Genomic DNA, 23,832 nt, shown 5'->3' on the forward strand with positions numbered 1-23,832 from the left:
AGCCTGATGGCAGGAGGTACAGGGAGAAAACAGGTTGTAGTTTGCACATCAAATCCCAAACTGTTTTGCCTCAAATACAAAGGAGTCACTTTCTAAGGGGAAGTCAGTTCTTCCAGCTGCTTACCTGATGCCACCAAAACAACTCTTGTTCACTCTCTCGGAGTACAGCAGGGTATAGTGTGGTCTTAGGACAGAACGTGGGCATTCGTTCCACCAGCTCCTCTGACCAGGGCATTCTGGCCATGACTGCTCAGACCCAGGGGTTCCCATTTCCAGCTGTGTTAGTAGGATAATCTGGGCTTGAGTCAGAGAATCATAAAATGTTAAGAGGTAGGGAAGGGAATCAAGGAAAAATCTAACACCCTCTGATAAGGTACATGAGGCCCAGAAAGATTTAAGAAGTGGTTCCCAAATGTCAATCCTGATATCTGTCAGTCTTCTGAAAAATGAGGAAAATAAGGACAAAGTAGTGAGTTTAAAAAATAAGCTATATTTATTTAATTTAAAAGACATGCCCTTTATTCTGATATTATAGTCTTTCCTTGTTTTTAATGTTAAAATGCCTTTTACGAAATGATTTTAATGCTCAGGTGATTTTTGATGGCAGGTGATTTTAACGCTCTTAAAGAAAGCTCTTAAAAAAATATAGGTACTTGAAATTCCAGTGTTTGGATACCATGGGGTTAGGTTACTCACCAATGGCCGAGTACATCTAGTGAGGGGCAGAAATGAGTTTGAATTTCTATTACTCATTGTTTTCTTCTAAGTCACAGAGACACTTATGTACGACTTGGGGTAAATGATTTTATATCCTGAGCTTCAGATTTTGCATCTGTAAAATGAGGGATAATAAAATCTGCCCTGCGTCGCAAAGTAATCATGAAGCTAAAAGGAGATACTGGAGAAGAAAAAACTTCGAGAAGTAAAATTTTCGCACTGAACAAGGGCTTGGTGTGATTATTATGTCAGTCAATCGATTCTTGAGGCTCCAGCTGTGTGGATTATTTGCTTTGAAGACGATATTAGTTTTCTAGGGCGGCTGGAACAAAGTACCACAAACCAGTGGCTTAAAACAACAGAAATTTATTCTCTCACAGTTCTGGAGGATACAAGTCTGAAATCAAGGCGTTGGCAGTTGTCATGCTCTCTCCGAAGCCTCTAGATGATCCTTCCTTGCCTCTTCCAGTTTCTGGTGGCCCCAGGTGTTCCTTGGTTTCTGACAGCATAACTCCTGTCTCTGCTTCCATTTCCCACAGCTGTCTTCACTCTGTGTGTCTCTGTCTCTTCACTTGGTGTTCTTTTTATAGGGAATCCAGTCATATTGGATTAGGAGCCCACCCTACTCCAGTATGACCCCACCTTAGCTTGATTTCATCTGCAAAGACCCTATTTCCAAATAAGGTCACGCTCTGAGATACTGAGGATTAGGAATTCAATATATCTTTTTTGAGGGGGACACATTTCAATACGTAACAAAGACCATCTAGGTAAATTTCAAGTTGCATTTTAAGTGGCACCAGCTGCCCTGACTTTAAGGAATGCAAATTTCATTCTCCCCACCCTTCCAAGAAGAAACACGGAGAGGCAGAAACAAAGGAGAGTGGGGGGAGAGTTTTGGAGGAAAATTAAAGCAGCTGGTTAATCAACAAAAAGAATCCTTGGCTCCTGAGAGGTGGAGCACAGAGAGCGGCAGCAACCAAAGCTTGAAAGCAAATTCCAGGCTGTGCTCACTCCTTGGAGAGCTCTTAGCTGGAGTGTGGCTCCCCCAGAGCAATCTGCACCGCCAGGGAAAGGTGAAGGAACCACAGCTTCTTGAGTCAACACGCCTGGGCCTGGAGCAATGTTTATTCATGGAGGGTCTGAGCTGGGTTCTGCTCTGCCTGGAGCTGACACACCAGTGGCAGGGGCATTGCTGTGCAGTCAGGCGTTGCCAGGCCCTGGGGCCAGTTGAATCAACACCAGCTCTCTTCTTTTCTAACTGCAGGCCTCCGTTTCCTTCCCAGAGAGCTTTTTTACTTTTTATCCTGACTCAAAGGTCAAAGGCAGCTGTGTTGCATTCCCCCAAGGACAAGGAAGGATATGGTCACTGCTCAGATCTTGGGAGGAATCCACTCTCCATGAAGTTTATGGACTCTTAAACACATTACTTGTGGAAGACAGGGCTGCATTATGGCTTTCACCAGCCCTTGGCACTTAGGCCTTTGTGGGCCCCTTCCTCCATAAAATAATATTAAAAATTATATTTGATATAAGTAGTATAAAGATAAGTATAATCCAGACTGGATTCATTACTATATATCCAATATTATTACATTTCTTTCCTGGTTTTAAAAGAAGTTAAAATATTTTTGTTGGTCCCTAAAATAGCATGGGCTCTCAGCACTGCACCTACTGTGCCTATGGATAGGTTGGCCCTGGAGAAAGGCTATGCTATTTTTAAGCATGTGGGTGTGGGGTACAGTGAGAGGTGTATGTGAATGTGTGAGTGTGTATTAGATCTAGATGATTTAAAATCAATCCAGTCTGGACACAGGAGTATGACCAAGACGACCTTCTGAGACCCAGGTAAGCTGAAGGAATAAAGTTTAAGGTATCACACCCTTTCTCTTTACAGTTAGATGCTCCCTTTCCTCCTATAGACACAGATATATATCCAAATGGAAACTGCATCTACCTTGTCAATGGTTCCCTGATATCCAACCTCAGTATCTGGATACCTTGCCCCACTTTAGGACAAAAATGTGGAGGAGGATGTGCAAACATGAGGAGAAAAAGCCAGGAGGAATTACCTGGGCCACTAGTCTAAATAGGGCCCAGGTTGGCCCTATTATTGCATGTCAACACAAATCCTTCCTTGCTTGGGGTCCCAAAAACCATTTATCACTGGGACCAGAACTATTCAGTTTTGAGCACAAAATATTTAACCTTCCATCTAACCTAGCACTCACCAACCTTCTCCATCAGGGAAAGTTGTACCAATTTTACTGAGTCTAGGAAGCATTTATTGAGTCATTAGACTCACCTGGGAGTTGTTAAACTTCTTCTGTAAAGGGCCAGGTAGTATATATTTTAGGCTTTGCAGGCCTTATGGTCTTTGTTGCAACTACTTAATTCTGTTGTTGTGCAAAAGCAGCCACGGATAACATGTAAATAAATGAGCATGGCTGTGTTCCAATAAAACTTTATTTACAAAAACAGATGGAGGGACAGATTTGACTTGTGGGTTGTAGTTTGCCAAACCCTGGACTACCCTACCTTTCACTTCCTGACCACATCCTGTTCCTTCTTTCCAGAACATTTCTTGAGTGTCTATTATGTGCTATGTGCTGTGTTAAGGACATTATTAGGCTGTGTAATATTTAAGTTCTCCTGTTTTTATTTCTTGTTTCTTCAATGATCTCAAAGGCTCTGTTTTCTTCTGTATCCTCCATGAGGCCTAACACAGTATTGAGCTGAGCATATTTTGGTTTCTTATGATATTTATTTCGTGCATTCTTTTGGTCTTGAAATCAATGGGGCGGACATTAGTTAAATTCACTAAAATCCACCCATTTGTATTTGGTGTTCAATCATCTTTCCTTTCAGGCTTCCTCATGGAGCAACCTTCAGATCTTGCCTGCAAGGTCCATCCTACAGGGCTTTGCTGGCAATTAACTATACTCATCATTCATGAGTATTTGTCAGTCAAATATTTGTCAGTCAACAAATATTTATTGAGCACCTACCAACATACTCTAGACTATGCTGGTAAATGTGAAAATTTCAAAAAAAGTAAAAGGTGCAAGCCCTACTCTAAGTGTCTGTAAACTGTGGTAGACATTGGTGGCCCCCCAAAAACCACACCTCCCTTCAAAACGACCCTTTTGAAGTCCTTTCCCACATTGATTCTGGGGTTGGTTGTGTGACTTCCTTAGCCGATGAGATATTAACAAACATGAAGCAAGTAAATAAGTGTTTGCACATTGAGGCTCTACTTCTTGAAATGCTTCCTTTTGGAACTCAGCTGCTGTGCTATAAGGAAGGAGAACCTGCTGGAGAGGAGGCCATGTGTAGAGGCCCTGGAGAATGAGACACCATGTGGAGAGAAAGGCCAGCCAGCCCCTAGCTGTTCTAGTCTCCTCAGTTGAGGTATCAGACATGTAAATGAAGCCCACTTGGATCCTCCCATCACAGTTGAGCCTCTAGATGACTCTAGCTGCATGAGAGACATCAAGCCAACCAGCAGAAGAACCACCCAACTAATCCCAGCCCATATTGCAGAGTTGTGAGTAAATATAGTCATTTTAAGTCACTGAATTTTGGGGTGGTTTGTAATCAACAGTAGATAATTGATACACATGCTAATTAAGAAAAGGGCACATACCCACACAGAAGAAGCCAACCAATAAGCCACACAAGGCCATACGTGCTGGATCAAAGCCTTGTACCAGCAATACAAAGCCCAAAGATGAGGGCAGGCCAGGCTGGAACAAAACAACTGAGGAAGTGCTCTGGGCCTGAATGACAGATAGGATTTGAATATGTGGAAAAGAGCAACCTAAGCAAAGGAACAGCCGGAGCAAAGGCTCATCTCTCTCAGCATCCCTTAGGACTGACTCTAATGATGGACTCCCAGGAACAGTGACGTAAGGAGGCATTTTAGTATGCAGCTGAGGCACCCTCTCATTTCTCTCAGAACACACACATAGGTGGCAACCTACTGCACTTACTCATAAAGCCAGCCCTGATAAAAATAATCTATTATCATTTTAGAAAACTCCTAGGGCTAAATCCCCAGGACCCTAACTGGGGCTTCTCTCTTAGGAAGAGTAGCCAGGAACAGTTAGATTTATACCTTCTACTTTAAAAAATGGCCAAATTCTAGGTCTCAGGCTCCTATTATTACCTATCCTGGTCCGTCTTGTTTACTACCATGATTTGGTTTCTTGTTGTTTATCTTTGCACTACCTAATCTTTGGAGGCTAATTACTTCTCTACCATCTGACTTTTTCGTTCCCTGATGGCAACTCCATCGACTGAGATCCAGAGCTGGACAATTATTGTATTGTATTGTATTGTAGTTGACTGTTCACTTCTCTGCAAACCCCACTAGAGCACGAGATCCTCAAAGGCAAAGACTTCTTCTGTTCAACATTGTGTTTCCAGGGGCCGGCCTGGTGGCACAAGCGAAGTGCACGCGCTCCGCTGCGGTGGCCCGGGGTTCACAGGTTTGGATCCCGGGCGTGCACTGACGCACCACTTGTCAGGCCATGGTGTGGCGGTGTCCCAGATAAAGCAGAGGAAGACAGGCACAGATGTTAGCCCAGGGCCAATCTTCCTCAGCAAAAAAAAAAAAAAAGAGGAGGATCAGCATCGGATGTTAGCTCAGGGCTGATCTCCCTCACACACACACACAAAAAAACATTGTGTTTCCAATGCTTACATAGTGGCTGACATAGTAAGTGTTCAATAAATGTGTAATGAAGTAATGACAAACCCGGAAATATGACAACCACAAAACCAGGCAAATTGGAATGGAAGGCACATGGGGCATAAAACATCTTTAACATTTATTGGCACATCTATTCCAGATTCTGCGCTAAGTACTTTATGAACCTTTTGTTTGCTCTTTTTGTGTTGGGCAAGTCTTAGTTACATCTGGAGAGGTTAAATTATTTATCCACAAAGCCAGAATTCAATTAGGCCCCTCTGTTCCCAAGTCCATGCTGCACTTTCCAGCTCTCCTCCTGGATACTGACTACTACCCAATTGCTCCTATTTGACGGTTTACCAGATAGGGGCAAATGGAGGGGAGACTGACAAGGGGTCTCCCTTAGAGAATTTTTGCTTGTGCCTCAGGAAAGAACTTACCCCTGAGCTTGTGCTGGGGAGGATTAGGTGCAGAGAGAAGAGGCCCTCAGTTTTTGTAGACCTTTCCATGGGCACAGGGAGGGAGGACTTGGTACCGAGCCTGTGGTGGGAATAAGAAGAACGAGCCCCTCCCAGGCTCATGGCCCTTACTGTTCTCTGGAAGGACTGACAGGCAGGAGAAGGCAGCCAGACTTGCCTATTCATAGGGTGGGGCATTACCACTTGATCCTATTTCTCCAAAGTTTCATGATTAAGATCAGGAGCTAGGGGTGGGGCAGGGACTTGGCATTGGGGATGAGGTAGATGAGGGAAATTTGGGCTCTTGAAGGGCAGGGTGGAGCTGAGGTGACTCAGGGGGCAGGACCCAGTGTGGGGCAGCCTTTGGCAGGCAGGGGCAGATCTGAGGAAAGTGTCTAACGGCATATCTGTGCCTGCGGCTTTGCAGGCACCATTTGGCAGCTGCAGTGCAGTAAGGTAAACAGTGGCTTGGTCTCCGATATCCTAGGCTCAAATCTTAGCATGGCCATTTACTATCTTGATGGCACTGCCAAAATCATTTAACTTTTTGGAGCTTGCGTTCCCCATTTTGTAGCATGGGCCAAAAAACTGGGTTGGGGTGACGAATAAATGAGAAAGCATGTTGAACATCAGTTCCCCTCCACCTCCCTGTCCTGCTGGACCTTGATATTAGCCAGATCCTTAAAGGTGAGTTGTGTCAAGCAGGGCCACACTTTGACTTTCATGGACCCATTTGCCATCCTGGGTTGCTTCCTCCATAACAAGATATTAAAAGTTCCATTTCATGACTGCACTGGTATAAAGATGAATATAATCCAAGCTGGATTTATTATCGTATATTCATTATTACATTCATTTTTCTTCTGATTCTAAAACAAATTAAAATTAAAATATTTTTGTGGGTCCCTAAAAGATCATGAGTCCCTGGCACTGTGCCAATGGATAGGTCAGCTCTGGTGTCATACCATGAGCCATTCCTGCAGGCTGGGGTTTCTTCCTTCTTCCTAAATTTTTGAGTCCCATTGAAATCAAGGTGACTCAGGAGCACGAACTCACAACTGAAGAGACATTTTTCCCCTAAGATGTTTATTGGGTCAGTGAGAGTGCATTACACACGGCTAAGGTGTTCCTGTGGTGGTCTTGGTGTAGCTGCATTTCAGGATGTGGCTATTTTGGAGTGGAGGCAGAGTAGCATGAAAGCCTAAATTATTAAGTCCCTGAAACTTATTGCTTCATCCAACAAATATTTTTTTGAGTATCTACTACATGCCTAGCCCTGTTATAAAAACTGGAGATACAGGGCAATGAACAAAAAAGACAAAGTCCCTGTTCTCATGCAGCTTACCTCCTAGTGAGGGAAATACACAAGAAACCAAAAAATTTTGTCAGGTGGTTAAGTGCTAAGCAAGGTGGGTAGGGAGAGTGGGTGGTGATAAGGTGGGACTGGAGTTTGCTATCACATGTAAGATGGTCAGGAAACATGTCTTGATCAAAGGAGATGATGGAGCAGAGCCCCAAAGGAAGTGAGGGATGTGGCCATCTGGGGAAATAGCATTCCAGGCAGCAGGAAAGGCAAGTACAAAGACCCCGTGGCAGGGGCATCCTCAGCATGCTTGAGGAACAGCATAGAGGCCAGAGGCTGGAGCAGGGAGAGAGAGAGGCAGAGTAGCAGGAGACGAGGTCAGACAGGTGGCACAGGGCCAGATCATGTAGGGCTTTGTAGGCTGTTGTAAAGATTTTAGCTTGTAGTATGAGTGTGATGAGAAACCACTAGAAGAACTTGTTAGAGGAGTGACATGATCTGATTTAGCTCTTAACAGGGTCACTTTGGCTGTTTGCAGGGAACAGATGGGAGGGGGCAAGCGCAGAAGCAGGGAGGCCAGTTAGGAGGCTATATTGTGCTCCAGGTGAGAGTTTATAGGGATTTGGACCAGAGGGTTAGCAGTAGTGGTACTGGGAAGTGGTCAAATTGTGGATATGAAGGTAGAGCCAACAAGATTTGCCGGTATATTAGATGTCTGGGGAACCAGAGAAAGAGGAGTCAAGGAAAACTAGGTTTTACACGGGACAACTGGAAGCAAGGAATTGACATTTACTGAAATGGGTAAAGGGGACAGGTTTAGGGAGGACTATGAGTATGGTTTTGAATGAGTTAATTTTGAGATGCTTCTTAGATAGAGAAGTCCCAAATTGAAGCACCCACATCGACCAGTCTGGATGTGGGTTGCCCCCGGCAAGGGGGTGTAGAAATGAGCCAAGGAAGCTCCCTTCAGCTGACAGCATTGCCCAGAGAGGGACACAGCTGTGAGCCATCGACAGGCAATACTCCTGGATGCTGAGAGAATGCGTGTCTTAGTCCTGAAAGGGCAGACCTGAATGGCGCATCATAGTATCCACCACAAACCACCTCTTATGCTGTTCAAATCCACTCCATCTGGAAACAGCTTCTTCAGGATTCTGGTTGGTCTGTTTCCTTGGGAAACTTATGGAAGGTTAGTGAGATGAACTAGCTACCCCTCCCACTGTCCCCACTACTGCAACTAGTCTGGAGGCCACAACCAATACTCATCATCTCCCTCTTGTACTACCCATTCTAGAGTCCTCTCATCTTTGGCTGGCACCTCCGTCGTTCCAAGTGGCTTACTTGGTGGTGTGACCCAGACCCTCATCCCCAAGGGATCCGAGCTGTGGCTCACCATGCCCTTCTCAGATCCGGGCTGCTGCACTTTTCCATTTACCTTTATAATCAAGAAAGGGAAGATCAGGAGACGTCCTAGTGGATTACATGAGTGCCAAAGATATTCTTCCCTGACCCCACAGCATAACACAGCCTATCATATCCTGATGATCAGGGTCAATCACCTCTGCCAGTGTGGTGAATCTTTCCTTGTCTGCTGATCTCTTGGCATGTAGAGCCTGAAGTGACTAGGCAGCAGCCATGGCTTAAAACTTACTGCAACTCCTATACCTCCTCCTGATAGAAGCATTCTTCCTTTGGGAACCAGGGCCTCTAGAGCCACAAAGCCTAAAGTTGCAGGGACTGGAAGCACAAGGAGGTCACTGGAGGGACAGTGAGTGAGTCCACCTCTTGGTTCCTAGACCTATATTTTCTGCCTATTGGAGACACAGTACCATATGATGGTTGTTGATTAGCATGAGTCCACATGCTAGAGGACAACACCCCAACCTTGCAGGATATCAATTCCAAGTTGGTGTCTCAACTGCATCTTTACGCAGCCACTTCACCATTCTATCAGGCCAGCAGCTTCTGGGTATGAGATAGGACTAGGGGATACCATGGTCATGTGCCCACTCCCATACCTCCTTTGCTGAAAAGTGAGGCCCATGGTCCAAGGCAAGGTTATGCTCGATCCCATGTCAATGGATCTAATGCTCTGTAAGTCTCTGGATTGTGGTGTTGGCCAAGGCTCTACTGGCAGGAAAGAAAATCCAAATCTGGAATATCAACCAGGAATATGTTGTTTTTAAGTTAAATCTATATTTGATAATTGCAAATGCACACGCAGTTGTAAAAATTAAAACAGAGATCCCATGTACTCCTTTATCCAGTTTCTCTCAAGGGTACATCTTGCAAAACTATACTACAATGTCACAACCAGCATATGGACAGTGATACAATTCAGACTGCCCCAATTTTACTTGTACTCGTGTGTGTGTGCTTATGTCTAAACAATTTTATCACAGGTGTAGGTTTGTGTATTTACCACACAGTCAAGATACAGAACAGATCCATCCCCACAAGGATCCCTGTGTTGGCTTTTGATAACCACACTTGCCTCTCCCTCCCTTCCCCCAACTCTAAACCCTGACAACCATTAATCTGTTTCACATTTCTAAAATTTTGTCATTTCAAAATTGTTTTATAAATGGAATCATACAGTACACAACCTTTTGGAATTGGCTTTTTTCACTCAGCATAATTCCCTGAAGATTCATCCAGGTCACGTTCCTCAATAGTTCCTTCCTTTCTGTTGCCGAGTATTCAGTATGAATGTACCACAGTTTGTTTAACCATTCACTCATTGAAGGACATCTGGGCTGTTTCCAGTTTTTTGGCTGTAATCAATAAAGCTTCTATGAACATTTGTGTACAGGTTTCTGTGTGAACATAAGTCTTAATTTCTATGGGATAAATGCCCAAGAGTGCAATTGCTGGGTCATACAGTAATTGTATGTTTAGTTTTATAAAAAACTGTCAAACTGTTTTCCAGTGTGGCCGCACCATTTTACATTCCCACCAGCAATGTGTGAGTGATCCCGTTTTTCTACATCCTCACCAGCATTTGATGTTGTCACTATTTTTTTTTTTTTGTGAGGAAGATCAGCCCTGAGCTAACATCTGATGCCAACCCTCCACTTTTTGCTGAGGAAGACTGGCCCTGAGCTAACATCCATGCCCATCTTCCTCTACTTTATATGGGATGCCCCCACAGCATGGCTTTGACAAGCAGTGCATCGGTGCACGCCCAGGATCCGAAGTGGCAAACCCCGGGCCACCACAGCGGAGTGCTCGCACTTAACCGCTTGTGCCACCCGGCCAGCCCCACTATTTTTTATTTTAGTATATGTGTAGTGATATCTCATTGTGACTTTAATTTATATTTCTCTAATGGCTAATGATATTGAACATCTTTCCATGTGCTTATTTGTCATCTGTGTATCTTCTTCAGTAACATGTCTGTTCATATCTTTTGCCCATTTTCTAACTGGATTTTTTTTTTTTACTATTGAGTTTTAAGAGTTCTTTATATATTTTAGATACTAGTCCTTTGTCAGACATGTACTTTGCAAATATTTTCTCCCAATTGTAGTTTGTTTTTTCATCCTCTTCACAGAACAAAAGTTTTTGATTTTGAGCAGGTCAGATTTATCAATTTTTTCTCGTATGGGTCGTGCTTTTGGTGTCAAGTCAAGGAACTCATTGCCTAGCCCTAGATCCCAAAGATTTTCTCCTATTTTTTTCCCTAAAAGTTTTATAGCTTTACATTTTACATGTTAAATGATCATGATCCATTCTGAGTTAATGGAGTATGTTTTAATCCCAGTCAAGATAAACTGTTTCCTCTTCCAGGTGAAAAAGGCCCAGTGTAATCAACTTTCACAAGTGGTTGGCTTGTGTCCTTGAAGGATGGTGCCATATTGAGAGCTGAGCATCAGTTTATGTTCCTGGCAGGTTGGTCATCTGTGACCAGTAGCTAGACTAGCCTTTGTGATATGGAGTTTGCACTGAGGTGGCCAACGACAGAGGCCACCTGACATCAACTGGCTGAGTCATTCTGTCTATTTGGGTGTTTAGTGCCAGTTGCTTTCTGGTGGTCATTAACACATGGTAAAAAGATCTTCATACTTCATGCCCACTTCCATAGGTCTATCCGTCTCTCCCCCAGCCTCCTTGTTCCTTATCTTCTAATCTTTCCCCTTCCCAGGCCCCTGACCAATACAGCCAAGCCATTCACCACTATGAATTCTTCTATATTCTTTACCTCAGGCAATTTCTCTTTCCTCACAAGGGAATGACAGATGCATGAAAGCCCTGTCTATTGTGAAGATTTCCCCTCACCGGTGTTTTTCATCACTGCCCTCAAATGGGCTGTAACGCAGAACCAGTCTGTGTGTGGCTTGACCCATCCATGAACCAAGCATGGCTTTTTCCTCCTCTATCAGCTGATCATAAGGGCCCCCCTATGTGGCCAAAAGTGTGAGCTGAGGGGGAGGTGGTAGACGACATAGGTGTCTGGAAGCTACAAAGTCTTTCTGACCTAGCCTCAAAGTCAACACAGTATCACTACCTCATTCAATTGGTAGAAGCAGACAAAAGCTTTCCAAGATTAACGGGGAAGGGATCAGATTCTCCCTCTTGATGTGGGAATAGCAAGATCACATTGTAGAAGAGATTGTGGGATGGGAGCTATTGGGTCATCTTTGGAAAATACAGTCTGCCACAAGGTCTCTCTACTCTGGCTGGTGGGAACTTGAATGATTCCCAGCCCTGCACGAGCTCTAGGAATTTTTCAGTTTACAGCTCCCCAGTAATTGTTCTTTCCCCAGCAGTTTTCTTTGTCCTGGACTAGTGAAGTGTCACCCTCTGCACGCACAGACTGGTATTCAGCCAAAGACTCACCTCCTTATACGAAGCTCTTTCTTTGTGTAGCTCCCTCCTTTTTGGCATTTATCTAGCAAATTCTCGCTGACTTGGCTTCCCCAAAATCTAAAGTTTGTCTCCTCAACTCAGCAAGACCACTGGGTTTTTTCAAACAATCTGTAAAATTGCAGTGGTGCCATACTGGGGGCTGAGCAATCTGAAAATTGCCTCCACAGTTGAGGGCTCACCTCATTTGTTTCCCTTCCCTTAGGGACCACAGTCCTACTTACTTACAAGATTACTGCCTCTTGTCCAGTGTCTGGAAATAGTTGTTTCATATCTTTGATCCAGTTTTTCAGTTGTTTATGGTGAGAGAGTAAGTCCCGTTTTTCATGGGTGGAAGCAGAGCCTGAATATATTTTGAAGATAAAGCCAACAGGATTTGATTAGGAGTTGGATGTAGGTTGTCAGAGAGATGTCAAGGATAACTTCAAGTTTCTGGCCTGAAACTGGAAGGGTGGCATTGCCATTACCCTGAGGTTAGATCTGATTTGGTGTGTGGGGGGGGAGAAGGTAAAATTAGCAGTTTAGTTTTTAAAATGGTAAACTTGAGATGCCCATTAGACATCCAACTGGGGATGTCAATTTTTCAGTTGGATATACAAGTCAGGTGTTCAGGTTGGAGGTCAGGCTAGAAATATAAAATTGGGAATTATCTCCGTATAGATGGTATTTGAAGCCATGAGTCTGAATGAAATCACTAAAGAAATGAGTGTAGATAGAAAAGAGAAGTCCAAAGACTGAGCCCTGGGGCACTCCAAGATGAGGACTGACAGAGGACCATTGTATTAAACATGGATATCACTGATGACCATTGCAAGAGCTGTTTCAGTAGAATAATGAAAGGAAAAGCAAGATAGGAGTGGGTTGAAGGGTAAATGGGAGGTGAGAAAGTGGAACTATTTTGAGGAATTATATTGTGTTGAGGAAAAGAGAAAGAAGGCCACAGATGGAGGATGTATGTTCAGGGATTCCTTTTTTATTGAGAGAGATATGAATTTGTTTCAATAACCATAAAATGGATCCAGCAGAGAGGGAGAGACTGGATACACGAGAGACAGTGGATAAATTATAGGTAAGGTTCATGAAAAAGTTGGGGAGGATGGGATATAGAACACAAGTGGTGGAACTGCTCTTGGTTAGTTAGTAGGAAGAAAAACTTTTCAATTGTAACAGGAAGCAAGAAGGAAGGGTGAAGGTGTAGGTAGGTTTAAACATTTGGTAACACAGAGGAAGAACTCAAAGATGATGCCTTGTGTGGCGAGTGAGCGGGGATGTAGGAGCATCAGAGGTGTCAGGAGAGTGCAGAGGGTTTGAAACAGTTGTTGATAGTAGAAGTGTGAGCTGACCAGGGAAATGTAGAAAAATTTTCAACCACTCTTTGGTCTCATGTGGAATTGGTGATCCTGAATTATAGTAGAACCAATCTGCCTGATGGGGAGACTTTCTTCAGTAGTATTTGTTTGCTTGGGTGCAGGTAAGAAGGAAGCAGATAGACTGGTTCATTTGGGGTTGGGATTTAGCCACACAGGAGATGAAAATTTCTCCCAGCTGCTTTCAGGCCTGGGTAGATGGGGATTAGCCAGCTGCCTAGCTCTCCTATGGAAGCACAGTCAGAGGGAAATGGGAAAAGGGTGGTTCCTCTGTCCTTACTAAATGAGTTTCCCTGTAGTTCACCTTCCAAACTTCCTGTCCCTGGGAGAGCTAGCCCTTTGTTAGCCTGACAGATTCCCCACCATGTAGAGCTAAGCCCCGCATAAGCTGTTTGCTGTTTCTGCAGGCTTGTCAGGAACAATCCCTTTCAGTCTTCAGAAAGACTTTCAGTCTTTTTATACATGCTGCTTCTTGATCCACACTGTGCTTGTGAGTACATAGCAGGGATGGGGCTTGACCCCCCGAGGAAGGTCACTGTTAAGGTCTAGTGAGAACAAAACAGCCTTCTTTAATGTTGCAACTCACTTGATACTCCGGTGCCAACACTGCCTATAAGAAGCAATGGGGCTTCTCTTTCCTCTGGCCCTTGGCTTCTGTGGAAAGCAAAATAGAATGGAGATACTTATTTTCTTCAGCTTTGGGCTTTTTACCCAAGGAGGAGAAACAGGGCAGCCAAGTTATAATTTGTGCATGTGTGACATTCCTAACCTGGTCGCTGGGCCAGAGTTGGCACTGAGAAGGGAAGGGCTGGTGGTGGAGGATGGAAGGAGTGGTGGAATCAGGTTCCAGCTCGGGCACAGGCCTCAGCTGTGGCTTCTACTGCTTAGAAAACAGAGGAGAGAGGGTGAACACAGGGGTGAGCCACTGGTGAAGAGTGGACAATGTGCCCCAAGCAGGTTGGCTTTGGGAACGGGCTGGCCTTGGGAAGAGAGCCATCCCCCACGCTGACCCTGACATATGCACTTCCAACCAGGGAAAGGCCAACCCGTGTTCCCTGTGTGTCTTTGATTCCTCTGGGCAGGGAACCCCATTAAGTGATAAGCCAGCTGCTGAGGAGTGGGCGGTCACTTGCCATCTCTGGGCCTGTTACTTCATCTACAACTTGAGACTTGAACAGGATGATTTCTAAGGCTCCTTATTCTGGCTGTATATAAATCTGATTGAACTGGAATATCAGATTTTAATTGTTTTATGGTCATTGGATCCCAAAGTTTTAACACAAATTGGATGATAAACACAGAGTCCCAGCACTGGTCACAGGGCTGGTGGAGGGAAAGAGGGGAGGAGAGAATAACTTAGGATGGCTCCACCCTAAAGAAAAGGTTGAGCCCCCATGGCTCTAACTTCACTTTTTAGGCCTCAGTTTCCTCAACCATAAAATGAGACTCTGAAGCCTAGAAGATCTTTAAGATGCAGTTCTGATTTTCTGTGCTGAATGTCTCTGTCCTCAGGCAATTTTGAGCCCCAGTGGATAAATACTTACTGAACTATTTGCTTGGCACATGTGCAGGGCTATAGTGGAACATGATTCCTATCCTCAAGGAGCTCACAACGTATTTAAAAAATAATAAGCCACACACATAGGAAAATATAGTATAACGTGCAATATCATCCATGGCCAAATGAATAATATAGACACCACAGGATGGTTCTCTCTGAGCATGCTGCAGGCTGGGGGAGCCATGAGTAGAGCTTGCTTCCCTTTTGGCCTCCTGCTACTTCAGCTCTCAGAAGGGGCTTTGTGGGGACCAGACTGCTGGGTTCAGTTCTGGCTTTACCACTTATAAATTTTAAGGAAGTTACTCAACCTCTCTAAGCTTCAGTTTCCGGATCTTTAAGAGGGAGTTAATAAAAGCACCACCTTGCCGGTTGTTGTAAAGATTAAGAGAACTCTTGACAAACTAGGTATAGAGGGAATGTATCTCAACATAATAAAGGCCACGTGTGACAAGCACACGGCTAATATCATACTCAACGGTGAAAAGCTGAAAGCTTTTCCTTTAAGATTTGGAAAAAGTGGGGCTGGCTCGGTGGCACAAACGGTTAAGTGCGTGTGCTCCGCTGCGGTGGCCCGGGGTTCACCGGTTCAGATCCTGGGCGCGCACCGACACACCACTTGTTAGGCCGGGCTGTGGCAGTGTCCCATATAAAGTAGAGGAAGATGGGCACAGATGTTAGCCCAGGGCCAGTCTTCCTCAGCAAAAAACAGGAGGATTGGCATCGGATGTTAGCTCAGGGCTGGTCTTCCTCACAAAAAAAAAAAAAAAAAGATTAGGAAAAAGATAAGGAAGCCCACTCTCGCCACTTTTATTTAACACAGTATTAGAAGTCCTAGCCAGAGCAATTAGGCAAGAAAAAGAAATAAAAGGCATCCAAATCAAAAAGGAAGAAGTAAAATTGTGTCTATTTGCAGATGACATGATACTATACATAGAAAACCCTAAAGACTCCACCAAAAAGGATTAGAACTAATAAACAAATTCAGTAAAGTTGCAGGATATAAAATCAATATACAAAAATTGGTTGTTTCTATATATAATAATGAACTATCAGAGAGAAATTAAAAAAAAATCCCATTTACAATTGCATCAGAAGAATAAAATACCTAGGAATAAATTTAACCAAGGAGGTGAAAGATCTGTACACTGAAAACTACAAGACACTGAGGAAAGAAATTAAAGAAGACACAAATAAATGGAAAGATATTTCATGCTCATACATTGGAAGAATTAATATTGTTAAAATGTCCATACTACTCACGGCATCTACAGACTCAATGTAATCCCTATCAAAGTTCCAATGGCATTTTTCACAGAAATAGAACAACAATCCTAAAATTTGTATGGAACCACAAAATACCCCAAATAGCCAAAGCAACCTTGAGAAAGAACAACAAAGCTGGAAGCATCACACTTCCTGATTTCAAGCTATATTATAAAGCTATTGTAATCAACACAGTATGGTACTGGCATAAAAACAGACACATAGATCAATGGAACAGAAGAGAGTCCAGAAATAAACCCATGCATACATGGCCAATTAATTTTTGACAAAGGAGCCAAGAATATACAATGGGGAAAGGAAAGTCTCTTCAATAAACGATGCCGGGAAAACTGGGCACCCACATGCAAAAGACTGAAACTGGACCTCTATCTTACACCAGACACAAAAATTGACTCAAAATGGATTATACACTTGAACGTAAGACCTGAAACCATAAAAGTCCTAGAAGAAAACATAGAGGGCCGGCCCCGTGGCTTAGCGGTTAAGTGCGCGTGCTAGGCTACTGGCGGCCCGGGGTTCAGATCCCGGGTGCGCACGGATGCACTGCTTCTCCGGCCATGCTGAGGCTGCGTCCCACATACAGCAACTAGAAGGATGTGCAACTGTGACATACAACTATCTGCTGGGGCTTTGGGAGAGAAAAAGGAGGAGGATTGGCAATAGATGTTAGCTCAGGGCTGATCTTCCTCAACAAAAAAAAAAAAAAAAAAGAAAAGAAAACACAGAGAGAAACCATAAAACTCCTAGAAGAAAACAAGCTCCTTGACATCAGTATTGGCAATGATTTTTTGGATTTGACACCAAAAGCAAAGGCAACAAAAGCAAAAATAAACAAGTGGGACTACATCAAACTAAAAAGACTCTACATAGCAAAGAAAACCATCAACAAAATGGGAAGGCAACCTATGGAATGGGAGAAAATATTTGCAAATCATATATTTGATAAGGGGTTAATACCAAAATATATAAAGAACTCATACAACTGAATAGCAAAAAAACAAGCCAATTAAAAAACGGACAGGGGCCGGCCCGGTGGCACAGTGGTTAAGTTTGCATGCTTGCTTTGGCGGCCTGGGGTTTGCAGGTTCGGATCCTGGGAAAAAAAAAAAGGGGCAGAGGAACTGAACAGACATTTTTCCAAAGAAGACATACAGATGGCCAGCAGGTACATAAGAACGTGCTCAATATCACTAATTGTCAGGGAAATGCAAATCAAAACCACAGTGAGATATCACTTCATACTTGTTACTGTTAGAATGGCTATCATCAGAAAGACCAGAGACAAAAGTGTTGGCAAGGATGTGGAGAAAAGGGAACCTTTGTGTAGTGTTGGTGGAAATGTAAATTGGTGCAGCCACTATGGAAAACAATACCGAGGTTCCTCAAAAAATTAAAAATACAATTACTTTATGATCCAGCAATCCCACTTCTGTGTATATACCCAAAAGAAATGAAAACGAGATCTTGAAGAGATATCTGCACTCCCATGTTCATTGCAGCATTATTCACAATAGCCAAAATATGGAATCAAACTGTCAATGGATGAAAGGATAAAGAAGATGTGGGGTGTGTGTGTGTGTGTGTATATATACACACACACACACACACACACACACACGCGCAACGGAATATTATTCAGCTATGAAAAAGAAGGAAATCCTGCCATTTGCCAACAACATGGATGGACCCTGAGGGCATTATGCTAAGTGAAATAAGCCAGACAGAGAAAGACAAGTACTGCATGGTATCACTTATACGTGGAACCTAAAAAAAAAAGTCAAACTCATAGAAACAAAGAGTAGGAAAGGGGTTGCTAGTGGCTGAGGGAATAGGGGGAGGTTGGTAAAAAGGTACAAAGTTTCAGCTGTAAGATGAATAAGGTCTGAGGATCTAATGTGAAATATGGTCATTATAGTCGATAACACTGTATTGCATAATTGAAATTTGATAAGAGAGTAGAACTTTTATGTTCTCACCAAAAAAAAAAAAGACAAATATGTGAGGTGATGGACGTGTTAATTAAATGGATGGGAGGAATTCTTTCACAGTGTATACGTTTATATTAAATCACCATGATGTACACTTTAAATATCTTACATTTTATATCTCTATTATACCTAAATTTAAGAAAAAGAAAGTATGGGGCCGGCCCAGTGGTACAAGTGGTTAAGTGTGCACACTCCGCTGCAGCAGCCCGGGGTTCACCGGTTTGGATCCCGGGCGTGCAATGACGCACCGCTTGTTAAGCCATGCTGTGGCGGCATCCCATATAAAGTAGAGGAAGATGGGCATGGATGTTAGCCCAGGGCCAATCCTCCTCAGCAGAAAAGAGGAGGATTGGCATCAGATGTTAGCTCAGGGCTGGTCCTCCTCAAAAAAAAAAAAGAAAATATAAATTAAATTATAACATGCTCTTAATGAGAAGGCATTCATCTTTTTATCAGCAAGAAAAAACCTTTTTAATTAGAAACAAATAAAAATAAAAAGCTATAATCCAAACAAACAAAAAACATCAGTGAGATTATCCACGTAAGGTATTTACATAGTGCCTAACACACAGTTAGTGCTCCATAATGATCCCTTTCCCACCCCGATCCCCAAAGGCCAGCTGTGGGAATGTGACTCCAGATTAGGTAGGGCTCAGGACAGCTGGCCTGGTCTGGTGTGACCCTGGCTTAATGCAAGATCACCCCATTGAAAGTCTATGTCTGTGTGTACGTAGGACCTGCAGTGGCAGGAGTAGAAGGAGTAGACTATTGTCTGGGACGAGACTATTGTCTACTCCTAAAGGTGATCTCTGCTCTACCAGCAAAAGGCTCCAAGTGCAGGTGGAGTCAGTTCAGGATGAGAGAAGGTCTGCATGCAAGTGAAAGAATGTCAGGGAGTGAGGACAAGGAGCAAGTTGGTGGGGTACACAGGGTAGGGTCAGAACAGGGCCTGGAGCTTGCTCCTGGCACATAAAAGAGCTAGTTCCGCCTGCATTTAGTATGGGATTGTGGCTCCCTTGTTGAGTTTAGTTGTTTAGTCCTAGTATTTGCCCAAACTTTTCAAGTTGCTCTATTTCACAGTCACATGCCCACCCAAGACGAGTCTGAAATTGAACTGGCCATAGGTGGTATAGGACCTTAAAACTGTCTCCTTCCAACTCAGTTCATGGCATGAAAAGACCTTGAAGCCATGGCCAATGGAATCCCTGAGTGTGGATAGCATCTGAATCCATATCTGTGTGTAGTGAGAAAAATATACAGTGTCATAAAAGGGGATGCTGGCACCAAATGTGTGTGTGTGTGTGCATGTGTGTTTGTTAAGGAAGGTTTGAGTCTTATGGTAAACAGTACCTAGTACAGTGCCTGGCATACAGTGGACATCAAATATGTTTTTTGGATAGCTGAATAAATGAGCAGATGTATGATAAACACTCAGTAACTACTGGCTGCCTATCTTGGTTCTTGTCTTTAAAAATGGGGAGAATATAATTTCCTCCATATATAAAGTTGATATTCCTGATTCGCCATTAAAAGACACTTGGTGGGCCAGCCCCGTGGCTTAGCGGTTAAGTGCATGCACTCCGCTACTGGTGGCCCGGGTTCGGATCCCGGGCGCGCACCGACGTACTGCTTCTCCGGCCATGCTGAGGCCGTGTCCCACATACAGCAACTAGAAGGATGTGCAGCTATGACATACAACTATCTACTGGGGCTTTGGGGGAAAAAACAAAAGGAGGAGGATTGGCAATGGATGTTAGCTCAGAGCCAGTCTTCCTCAGCAAAAAAAGAGGAGGATTGGCATGGATGTTAGCTCAGGGCTGATCTTCCTCACACACACACACAAAAATAAATAAATAGTTTCTCAAAAAAATAAAAAAATAAAAGACACTTGGTATTTTTGTGGTGTGACCTGGGCTCTAGCCCTGGCCCTGCCACTAATTAGCCATGTGACCTCAAGTAAACGACTAGTTTTCTCTGTGCTTCTTTTTTTCTTTTTAACCTACAAAAAGAGGAAGTTGAACTGAGCACATGATAACCTCCTTCCAGGTGTGAACTTTTGAGATTATTCTGTGGTTTTGAGATAAAAGCTCTTGTGTGCAAGGTCAACTCAACCACATAGCGACCACACCCATGAACCTTGTTCCATTAGCATTGTGCTGGAGCTGAAATGCCTTACAGTAGCTTGAGTCAGGCATTCTTAAACATAGGTCTCTGGAGCCTCCAAGGTCCATCAATGGGCTTCATTGGGTGTGTAAACTTGCAGCCTCTCCCCACACTCTTATAAGCAACATTTTGTGTATAAGTATCTTGTTAAGTTTTCTGGAGTGTAGGTCCCTAGATTTCGAAGATTCTCAAAAATATGGATAACCCCCAAATGTTTAAGAAATCCTTGAGCTTTTCAGAGGACAAGTGTAGAAACCTATGCTCCCAGCACTATTGCATTTAATCTGATAAATAAGTGAACCTTGGTTGTAGTCACGGAAAACTAATGGAATTCAGAGCAAAGGTCTGGGCATTCCTATGGATGAGACAGTCATTTGGACTACAAGTGAGTCTGAATCCCTCTTGATAGATCAATGACAGGAAAATCCATCAGAAGTCCTGACTGAAGAACAATAATCTTTGAGCTGGGTAGAATTCCACCCAGGTGGGGTTATCACAGAGAGGTCTCAGAAAAGTCCCCCCCAGTGTAATGATAATCTCTACCTGATGTAGTGACATCCAAGACTGTCACAGAGAGACAGGTGGCAGTGATGGAGAAGGGACCCATGTTTGTAGCCATCAACGGTTTGGTTCTTAGACTGGCACAAACCAGAGGCAAGCAGGCAGGGTGGGGGCCAACTGAAAGAGGCAGAGACCCCATTCGGTTCTAATCACAGCTGTGCTGTAAAGTTCTTATGATGATTCAGCACAAACCACCCAACCCTGTTGGATCCCAATTCCTTTACTTCATAGGGGTATTTAATATAAGAAGAGAGAACTTGAATTCCTAAGAAGAAATCCCAGAGAATTAACAGGGTTTACTTTTTAAGGAAAGGGGGAGGTAAATAGGAAGTCAAGATATATATATATTTTTTATAATTTTATTTTTTTCCCCCCAAAGCCCCAGTAGATAGTTGTATGTCATAGCTGCACATCCTTCTAGTTGCTGTGTGTGGAACGTGGCCTCAGCGTGGCCGGAGAAGCAGTGCCTCGGTGCGCGCCCGGGATCCGAACCCGGGCTGCCAGCAGCGGAGCGCGCGCACTTAACTGCTAAGCCATGGGGCCGGCCCTGAAGTCAAGATATTAATGGAGATTCATCTAGAGAAAGACTTGGGCGTCCTGAATGGGTGTCAGAGAGATTGGGGGTTTATGGCAACCAGACCTATTAAGAGCTACAAATGTCCCCAGGGCGGAGTCTTCGGATCTATCTGTTCAGCAGCAACTAACCCAAAGGCTTGTTCCAAAGGCTCTCAGGGCAGGTTAGCTCAAGTTGCCAAAGCCCTGTGCTTATGGGGTCACAGGTTTGATCTTGGTGTATATGCAACTGTTCCACATTAGATTCAGCCCTAGCCCCAGCCAGCAGTCACACATGAGCATCACTGGGGACACACAGGGGTCTGGTTGGGAGAGTGTAGTGTGGATCCCCACCTTTGGAAACCAGCTCAAAGTACAATCGAGCTCAAACTACACACCTTGACACCTCAGGTTGGAGCAGAGTGTTTATATTCTGCATGTCATCGTCATTTTGCAGTAATTTTAAAAGAATATGTAAGCAGGGAGAGAAGACAGGGTTCACTCCTACGGGCCTTTAGGCTCAGGCCCTAGCCTAGAGGATTGACCAATTGGACTGATCAGCGATTCTCCTTCCGGAAGTGAGTACTCAGAATTCCCCGTCTTTGGGGAAATCAGAGCTCTTCTTTCTTGCAGGGCCTGTCTCTCTGGGCACCTCAGCCAGAGCCTGCAGGGCTGGTCACCCAGGCTCACAGTGAGAACTGCAGCTGAGTGTCAGGTACACAGAACTGGAGGGCTGGGCCTTTGACGACAGCTCCCAAAATAAGGTGCCAAGTCCTACTTCTCACTTTCCCCTTGCGCACCGTGAGACGCTGGCACTACCTTTGGAGCCATTACTCAGCAGCCTGAATGTACAGAAATAGGCTGAGTGCGCTGACCCAGGAGGCTACAGCTCTTTCCTCCGCCAGGGTGCTGTCCTGGGGTGGGGGGCCCAGGCAGGGCTGTGCGGGAACATGACCTGGCCTCCCACTCTCACTTCCTGTCAGGATGTAATCCTATTAAAGGACAGGACTTCACTTAAGTGTTTCCAGGCCTTTGAAGGTGTCCCCTTGCCCCTGGGCAAGTTAACTGGTGAACACACTTTCTTACCTTCTCCACCTTTTCCACACTTACTCTTTCCACCTTCTCATCCTAAATGAAAACCTGGCCTGCGTTGTTCTCCACCCTTCTCCAGAGCGGGCAGCTTCTCTCTCTCCCCTGCCTGGTTCTCAAGGTCAGAACAGGTTGGCATTCTCTGAGCTCCTATTGCTTCTCCGGGCCATGGCTCCCCTATCCCTCCTGGGCACAACATCTCATCTTACTAGCCACCCTGTCCATTCGATTGTTTACTGATCTTGAACACTCTCCAACCCTCCTCAGTGGCTTAACACCTGCCTCATAGCTTTCCTGGCCACTGCATCCCCACCACCTGTTTTTTTTTTTTGTGAGGAAGATCAGCCCTGAGCTAACATCCATGCCAATACCTCCTCTTTTTGCTGAGGGAGACTGGCCCTGGGCTAACATCTGTGCCCATCTTCCTCCACTTTATGTGGGACGCCGCCACAGCATGGCTTGACAAGTGGTACCTCGGTGCGTGCCCGGGATCCAAACCCAGGCCGCCAGTCGTGGAGTGCGCGCACTTAACCGCTACGCCACGGGGCCCGCCCCTTTGCCAGCTGTTTTTGATCCTTCTGATATGCTGGCTTCACCACCATTTTGAAAAACTACAAATAACCCTAAATTCTGCCAAACGTGTCACTCACTGTGAGGAACATAATTCGGACATGGGCATCAGAATGACCCATGTCATCTCAAATTCTTACAACTCTATCCTGACCACAACCTACTTAACTTCTACCTGTCAAGGTTTTTCTTCCTCACCCTCCCCAGAATCTCTAGCTTCCTCCATATCCAGCCTGGACCCCTTGGCCTGCGGTTTCCAGGGTGTCCACAGATCCCTCATTCTTTATTCTTCTCTGGGTCCTTCCTTCCTGACTTCCCATCTTGGGTAATTCCTAATTCAGCTTTCTTTGCCTCTGCTCCCAGATTGCTGAGCTCTGCTGGAAATGTACAAGCTTTCTGTGGTGTATGAGCCCTCAACAAACCATTCCATTAAGACCATGTGTGTCTCTTCCCCACTATTTGCTCTTCAAGGTAGGAATTTTGGCATCCCAGAACGATTATAAAAAGTTAAAACTTGTCTAGGCACTTTACATATACTTACTCATTTGATCCTTCAATGACAATGAGGAAAGTACTGTTATTACACTTCTCATTTTTTGATGAGGAAACTGAGGCTCAGAGAGATTACGTAAATTGCATAAGGTCACAGCATTAGTAAGT

General features: G+C 44.3%; 1 protein-coding gene across 7 annotated transcripts in view; it reads right to left on the reverse strand.

Moving 5' to 3' along the window:
* Positions 1-470: 470 nt before the first annotated feature.
* The window catches only part of DTL (denticleless E3 ubiquitin protein ligase adapter), an 83,811-nt gene continuing 60,449 nt past the window's right edge, over positions 471-23,832 (reverse strand). Inside the window, exons 16-20 of one of the 7 annotated variants that reach the window (XR_015554343.1) lie at positions 14,174-14,284; positions 13,991-14,058; positions 12,266-12,380; positions 9,778-9,945; positions 471-9,324 (exon numbers count right to left, since the gene is read on the reverse strand). The gene's annotated coding sequence lies outside the window, so the exon portion shown is untranslated. Of the gene's footprint in view, positions 9,325-9,777; positions 9,946-12,261; positions 12,381-13,990; positions 14,288-23,832 lie in introns of all 7 variants that reach the window. The other 6 variants (XR_015554345.1, XR_015554341.1, XR_015554349.1 and 3 more) reach the window with 6 other exon arrangements.

This window comes from Ceratotherium simum, chromosome 2 (assembly GCF_057802395.1).
Source record: "Ceratotherium simum simum isolate JZ-2026a chromosome 2, ASM5780239v1, whole genome shotgun sequence".
NCBI lineage: Eukaryota > Metazoa > Chordata > Mammalia > Perissodactyla > Rhinocerotidae > Ceratotherium > Ceratotherium simum.